Genomic DNA, 7,952 nt, shown 5'->3' with positions numbered 1-7,952 from the left:
GTACCACAAAAAAAAAAAAAAAAAAAAAAAAAGGAAATTCTAAAAAGAAGAAAAAAATGAAAGAAAGAAGGAAATTCTGACATACTGCAACATAGAAGAACCTTGAGGATGTTATGCTAGAGAAACAAGCCATCCACAAAAGGACAAATACTGTATGATTGCTCTTCGATGAGGTTCTCAGAGTAGTCAAAATCATAGAGACAAAGTAGAGCACTTAGTGGATACAGGGTTCCAGTTCTGCACGCCTGTCTCCCTGTCTGCCTGGGAAGAGAGCTTGTCTGAAGGCCCAGCTACTGGGAGAAGCCAGGCCAGGGCAGTCACCCCAGAGCCATCCATCCCCTATGGTGGCACGCAGAAGGTTTATTTACTTCAGTGCTCTCATTTACAATGTCTCAAGTTCTCCTAGATATCTCGTCCCACCATTCAAAGTATGGAGTATCATCTTCAGAATTCATGCGGGGTGTTTCCTGGAGATCTCTGGATCCCCAGCCCCTAACCCAGAGCTTGGCTTGCTGCAAACATTACTGCACGTTTGTACACTGACGACCCTGCTGAGCAGCCTAGAGGCCTTAGTTCATAGCTAAGCGTGTTTACCTGTGTTTCGTCTAGTGTCTGTTTCCGCTTTCACTCTGCCAAGTTCCGCTAAGTGATAAAATGATGATGTCTACTTATTTCCGGGTCATATACAGCTCCTGCTAATTACCCAGCCAACTGTGAAAAAGCTTCATATAGTACAAGTACAGTTGAGTGCCAGTTCATTTGTAGTGGTCTTTGCATTTTAAGTTAATGACAAACAAAACAAAAACACCTGAGAGCTAAAGGAGAGCAAGAAAAGAATCTTCAAATTTATCTCCTAAGCATTCTTGTGGGATCCTGAGCCGAAAACAGCTGGTGGGGAATGCATCACCCACCTGCAGATGGTCAGACTTGCTCTCCTTTAAACATCCCTCCAGTTAAGGGTGAGAGAGCCCGCTCTCTGCCAAATGTGTACCAAACCTCATGATGTGCTACGTGAGAACACAGGGAAGGTAAAGAGAGAACGCAGATAAAACAGGCCAGGATTCATGGGAGCAGGTTCTGTGCAAGGACCCATGGCTCCATTCGGCCTGTGATCCCAGCGGGATGCCTGATCCACCTCTGGTCCCGCAGAGCTGGCCAGCTTCGCAGCACCCTGCTGCCCTCTTCCTTTCTGGCGCTCTTCTTGACTTTGGGTGGAGGCTGCCATTTCTAAATGACAGAACTTCATGGCTTCCTTAGAGTCCGTGTCTCATCGGGCTGAGCCCTCTTCCTTCTAGGTCTAGGTGACTGTAGGATCCCCACTCTTTGGCATCTGCCTTCATCCCTGAAAAGGGCCCCCAGTGCATCTTTTCTTCTTGAGCTCCCATCCTCAGACATGGGAATGTGGGGAGATCCAGGCCGTGGCAGCTGAGTCAGAAATAAATCCTGCAGAGATGGCATTTGGGGAGCGGCCTGTCAGTAGATCTGCTCTTGGTTTGCCCCCTCACGATTTTAGAGACGACCAATGGCTTTGTGGTTCAGACAGAATAGATTATTTCTTTTTAGAGCCGGGGTAGTTAAATGGAGAACTTTTTTTCAAATTTTTCCTGTTTACACGTTTATATAGCAGAGGGCTCACCGGGCCCAAGGCACTTGCTCACCGAATCGCTCACCAGAGCGGGGGGCAGGTTCTCGGCCTTCTGCTGCCCTGCACCCCGTCAGCCCCTGGTTCCACCCGGTCAGACCGTGCTCAGGAAACCGTCCGACTGCTGCTTTGTGGATAGCACCGAATGAAAGGGCTCCCTTCCTGAAAACGTCACACTCAGGCATGGGAGGAGGTCTCCCGAGTCCGGACAGTGTGATTCCACACATGTTCTCAGGTCAGCCTGTCCCGGTCATTTCCGGCTTAGGTGCTGGTTCCAGGAAGCTAATCGGAGTTGCGATTAATAGCTGAAGTGGGAGCGAAAAATGAGCCAAACTGAGGTTTCTTGGGGTGATTTATTTCAGCTAAATATGTCAGTTGTTTGTTTGTTCTAAAAATATCGTGAGCAGGATGGGGGAGTATTCCAGATTGTTGACACTTTGACTGAAATGAGAGGCAGAGTGTAACTGATACGGATCGAGCAGGAGTCCCTGCGGGTCATGAGGAGGAGGCGGGATCAGGCTACCGAGAAGCGACGGCAGGACCGTCCCCAGCAGGACCGTCCCCAGCACCGTCACTCCGAGCAGCCTCCCAGGCCAGGATGAGGGGCTGCTAAGTCCTGCAGAGCGAGGTGTCTGACCCTGATGCTTCCTTTTGCTGAGCAAGCGTGGTGTCGATGTTCCAGGAACCAGCAGATCTGGGAGCCTGAGCTGGGGTCAGGCTCACGGCGACCGGGAGCCGTGCTGAATGTCCCCCCAGACCTGCCAGCACCCTGTGCAGCGTCTCCTTCCACGGCAACCAGGGGCCCTGAAAGTGGTCAGATTTCAAGAACTTCCTCAGTGGTAAAAACTCCCAGACAGAAGTTAGCCAGTGAGCCACCTGTGCCAGTCGCTCGGCAGGGCTTCGTTCCTGGAGAAGATGCACTCATAGCAAGAGCCATGCCCTCCAAACCCTCCTTTGGTGGTCCTGTTAGCAAAGCCAGCAGGAGTCAGCGTGCACTTGGGGGTTTTGTAAAGGAAACCAGGCACTCAGATCTGATCCCTTTAAAACTTGTAGACGAAGGGTTTCTGTCTGGCAGCCTGTGATCAGACATCTCATAGAATTCCAGGAGGTCAACGCACATTTCAAAGATGTCTGGATTTGATTATCTTCAGGCTAGGCAGGCGTGACTCCAAACACTCCCTGAGATCCTGAGCTCACCTCCTGTTTACTTGCTTGGTTCTGGAAGACGTTTGAGTTTTCCAGCCCTGAGGAGGACCCCTAAGGGCAGTGGATGATTATCCAGTGCTTTGCAGACTCAGGACGTGCCCTTTATGTGGGTGACAATGTGAATGGTGCCCCTGGCTTAGTACGCTGCCCCTCACTGGAGATGCTCGGGAAGGACCTGGACAGGGTTATAGCACATCCACCAGAAAGCCATCCAGAGAATCTCTCCAGAAGGAAAGGAAGGTTCAAGACCACAGGTGGGGGTAGCCTTCATTTGTGAGCTTAATGTAGGTGGTTGATCAGAATTGCCACTGAATTTAAGAATAAAATACCCTGAAAATCCTTATTGGAATGAAATAAACACAGGTAGAATTGCCTAAGTGTAGGGACTATGGGAACTCTTTTCCTTGGATGTCTTTTTTTTTTAAAAACTCAGACCATTTGAAGGCTAAGATGGAGAGTTCTGAAGTAGAGTGGTGCTTTTTGAACTTAAGCTTGCACGAGTCACCTAGGACTCTTGTTACATGAAGATTCTGATCCATTGGGTCTAGAGTGGCGTGTACTTTCTGCATTTCTCACGTGCTCCCCGGGGATGCAGAGGCTGCTTGTCCCAACCACGCTTTTGAGCAGTAAAGCATTATAGGACCTCTCAAGGCCTTTTCCAGGGTTGGGTTAATTGGAAACATCTATATTTTTTTCTAATGAGTCGATGAACAGCATGTCAGTACAGCAATTAGGTGAGCCAGATGATCAAAGAAATTGTGTATTTCCTGTGTAATAGTTGAGTTAACAGATCATTCATTCAGGTGACATTTACTAAACAATCACCATTAGTGAGACCGCCCCCCCCCCAGCAGTGTTTGATATCTAATGGGAGCAGTCACATGACTGGTTCCATACCCCTCCCCCATCCCTTCCAGCTGTCGTCAGAGGGTCCTCAGGGGGCTGGAGGCCTCAGCTCTGGGGCCTGCGCAGCTGCAACCCCACCATCATGGGCTCGCCTGGTGGTGACTGGGCCTGTGGAGCTGCGTCAGGCCAGGCAGCTCGCAGGCCAGTCGTGGCATTGATCTCCAGTGACAGTGACTCAGCCCCGGCTCAGAGGCTGCTTTTTGCAGAGAACACCACCTCCTGGGATTGGGCTGCTTTGGAAACCCGGCCAGGAGAGCAAGGTCTCCAAGACCAGCAGGACATGAGAAATGCTGGTAACAAGGAACTGGGATGGATTTCCTTCACGAAAGCCACGCTGAAACCTGAAAGCAGCCCCTCGTCCCCCTCTGAGGGGTGGGTTAGAGGTGTTTGGAACATCCTCTCCGTGACTGGCTGCCACTCGGTCCTGTCTGACTTTGTTCCCAGCTGACTCATCTGGCTTCAGATTTCCACCACTCCTGCTCATCACCACGTGCTTGGGGCACATCTCTTTCAATTTCTCTCACCATCTGATCTGTGGCTGCCAAGCCATCTTCTCAATTTAAAATTTCGTTTCAGCATACCTACCTCCTCCCCACCCCTCCCTGATGTACTGTCACTTCTACCTGGTGACAGAGTGGTGACACTTCCCTTCAGGTGTTTGGCAGCCCGCCCCACTCCAGCTCTCAGGTCAGGCTCCCGGGAAGTGAGAGATGTGGGCGGTATCCAAGTCCCCCGTGGCCACTGCCACACGTGGGCAAATACCACATGCGTTTTCTGCACAGCTGTTTTGCATCCCAGCCTACATTCAGCAGATAAACAAAGACAGGTCCCTGGCATGCTGAGCCCAAGAGCACACAAACACAGATCAGCACAAAATACCAAACGTTCAAGGTTCCCGTGATGTTCTTTCTGAATCAGTTGCCTTGAATACAGCATTTACGGATCTGCTAACTGGTGAGGGTTTTGTTTACTAATATGCGTGTTTCCTCCTTGATGCACTTAATGAGCGCATTGTTTATACTGCCAAATAAGATTGGAGGGAATTATTACTTTAGAATTTCTCTAAACTTTCCCAATTTATTTTCATGGACAGTTCTTCATCAGAAAGCTTAGTGAGGCGTATTAGATTTCAGAATTTAGCGATATCTACCCGTTTAGCTTCTTCTCAGGCCCCAGCCTTATATCCCAGACTCCAGACACCATTCCTTGAGTGCACGGGACGCTCCTGCCTTTGTCGAGATGGTCCATCTGCCTGCCTGGAAGGCCCCTCCCCAGGACCCCTCCCACCCTAACTGTGAAAGTTCCAGGCAGACCCTGTCTCCTTCCTTCTGTGCTGCCAGAGAACCTTGTCCATATGTCTGTTCGTGTTCATCACATATGTGTATGTAACACTAGACTGTGAGCTTTGGTGGGGAAAGATACCATGTCTTATTCCCCTTTGTGACCTCAAGGGCATAATAGGCATTTTTTTAATGATTGACCAAAGGATGAACAAATTCAAGTTCATTATCAGGCACACTGACATGTAGGTAGTCAGCTGTACAAATTATGGGGTGAGTGAACAGATTACAGAAAATATTTTATACAGATGAGATGAGGAAGGAGCTAGATGCTGCCTGGGGGGCAGGGGGTGAGTCATAGCAGATGTCAGACGGTGGGACTTGCACAGGTAGAGTGGGAGGGGCGCTGGGGAGGGGACTTCTAGGCAGGTGGATGGAGCACTGAGAGCACAGGCAGGAGGGTGGGAGGGCATATGGCCAAAGCTCGAGGATCCTGTTGAGCCTGTGTCTCGTGGGGGTGGGGCCCAGGGTGAAGCTAAACCAGAGAGACGTGCTAGAGGGGGAGCCTAGTGCTTGGGGGCAGTTTCCAGGGGGTGAGGAAAGTCTTCCCGGGGATGAGGATTAGACATTAAAGCTGGCCCTGGTACATTCTCCAGGGTGCCCAGTGAAAAGTCACCAGGCCACATGGCCCCAGAGCTTCACCAGGGGCCTGTATCTTCTTTCTGAGCTCTACGCTAAGCCAGACAGTTATTTCAAGAGTTATCTGGGGATTCTCAAAAAATTCCAGAAATGGGGTAGAGTATTGTTTCTGTTAGTTTTAATGAAAAGTAAAGCCTTGATTAACTGCATCCTTCAAGTGTCTAGAATTTTATATGTGCCTGACTTTTGAGTGAAAGAGGCACGTCACAAAAAGCACAGGCAAATGTGATCAATTTTTTTTAGTGTGATCATTTTTAAAGAACCATGTATGATGTATCCTAGGAACAAGGCTTATAGCTTATTATTCCACAGTTGAGAGCCCTTGTATTTTCTGGAATTGCATTTCCATTTGGGAGTTTTAGCTCCTATTACTTAAGGCTGGCTTCAGCGGTTGGGAGTTGGGGAGGCTCTTTGACCTGAATCTCAAAAGATGAGTAGAGGCTTAAAAAGCAGAAGCGGATGGAAAAGGCATCCCAGGCAGAAGGAACAGCATGTGCAAAGACCCAGGGGCACGAAGGAGAGTGACATGCGGAGGAAGTTGATCGTGGCTAGAATGGGGGATGTACCTGGTAGGCAGAGGGCAGACAGAGGCCAAGCATGTGGGCAGGAGCCAGATCATAAAAGGCACTGCACGTGACGCTAGATTTGGACTACCGGGAACATTGTTAGATTGGTATTTTAGCGAGGTTCTATTCTTCATTAACATCCTGTGAGTATTCAATGAGTCTCTGGGCAAAATTTTTTTTAATTAGATTAATGGACTTTGAGCCAGGTATAGGGAATAGGAATAGACCATTTTCCCAGCATGTGATGCCTTACTATACTTAAGAGGAACATCTCACTTAATTTGTGCTGGGTCCTGGGTGATGTGGCCAGCAAGTGATCTCAGCCCGGCCGTCCCTTTGCCCTCTCTATCAGGTTGACAGTTGCACAGATTGAAATGCAGTCAGTGCTGGTTGGTCCCAGGTTTTTTGCCTCAGGGTTTCCTCAATAGATGGAATCTACAACATCTCTGGACATCAAGCGCAGCACGTTAACGCTTATCGTTGTTTGTGTACTCTTCACGTCTGTGCCAGTGTAACGTGCCCCCAGCCAGATGTTTTCGAACAATCTTGAAATGTGTGAGCAGGGCTCGGCAAACATGTTGACAAGTCCATTGTTCTGTTTTCAGCATCGTTCTCTGCCTTATAAACCAGTCGAGGTCTGGGGAATGGTAAGAAGGAGCACAGTCTCTGAGGCCTCCAATCTCCTGCTTCTCCTTTGCACGCAAGAACATGTCAGAGCTAAAGGCTCCTGGAACTTTCTGCCCATCGCGCTGGACACATCTGACAGTGGCTGAGAGGCTTTGCTTTGCCTCCCCAGCCTGTGCTCTCAGCTCCTCTTCTCCATCAGCCTCTCCTTCACGCTGCTCCTCTTGCTTCACTTCCAAGTACCTTTTCCATCATTTGGGCTCAGCAGTTCGACTATTGTTCTTCCTGTCTGGTTCTCTGAAATCCAGCCCACACCTTTCAACTCCATATCCTGAGTCAAGTGTTTGAAAGCTGTTATTTCATGTTAATTAGAAGTTCTTTTTCCAGCCAAGAAGCCTTGCACAGAACTGTTCCCCCAAGCTGTGGCTTAGAGACGAGCTCTGGTGTTTTGTACTTTGGTACAGTGAGAGGAATCATGGATAATTGCTCTTAGAGCCGCAGCGCTGCCTGCCAGGCCAGGAAACCTTCCCCACGACTCCATGGCCCTCCGTGGGCTGGCAAGCTCCGAGCTTGACTCAGCCAGAGGACTCGGTGTGCCTCCAGAGAGCACCATGGTCTCGGTGGGGTCTCCCCTGACCAAAATTGCTTGGCACCCAGACCTCATCCGCGAGGGTCTCTGGCCTCCAAGTAGGTCTCCACACCAAATGCTGGCAGGTGACCACTCGGCAGCTCCTCCTTCCTTTGTAACACATGTTCCAGTGGACCCATGTCAGCTGGACCCATGTCATGTGGGAGATTCTGGTGGAGAAGTACTCCCACCACCTTCTGGACTCATGAAGACATCATCAGGAGTTGGCTTCTGGCTCCTCAAAAACCCCTCAAGACAGCCTGAGTGGCTGCCATTCCTTGCAGGCAGTCCTGGAAAGGCCTCGGGGAATTTCCACCTCTTGAGGTGTTTTTGAGCAGAAGCTAAGCCCTGTTCTCACATCTGGCCTCACTCTTTTTTTTTTTTTTTTTTTTTTTTTTTTT

The 7,952-nt window shown here is 49.6% G+C and overlaps 1 protein-coding gene and 1 long non-coding RNA gene across 20 annotated transcripts in view; one reads left to right on the top strand and one right to left on the bottom strand.

Moving 5' to 3' along the window:
* Positions 1–2,173, bottom strand: part of LOC129392568 (uncharacterized) — a 6,033-nt gene extending 3,860 nt beyond the window's left edge. The window contains exon 1 of one of the 2 annotated variants that reach the window (XR_008618725.1): positions 595–2,173. This is a non-coding gene — a long non-coding RNA (uncharacterized lncRNA). The remainder of the gene's footprint in view (positions 1–594) is intronic. The other variant, XR_008618726.1, reaches the window with a different exon arrangement.
* The window catches only part of TTC7B (tetratricopeptide repeat domain 7B), a 249,175-nt gene that overhangs the window by 169,550 nt on the left and 71,673 nt on the right, over positions 1–7,952 (top strand). The window lies entirely within an intron of this gene.

This window comes from Physeter macrocephalus, chromosome 11 (assembly GCF_002837175.3).
Source record: "Physeter macrocephalus isolate SW-GA chromosome 11, ASM283717v5, whole genome shotgun sequence".
NCBI classification, from domain to species: domain Eukaryota; kingdom Metazoa; phylum Chordata; class Mammalia; order Artiodactyla; family Physeteridae; genus Physeter; species Physeter macrocephalus.
Note: the sequence above shows the minus strand (reverse complement) of the source record. Positions and strands in the feature narration are given on the sequence as shown.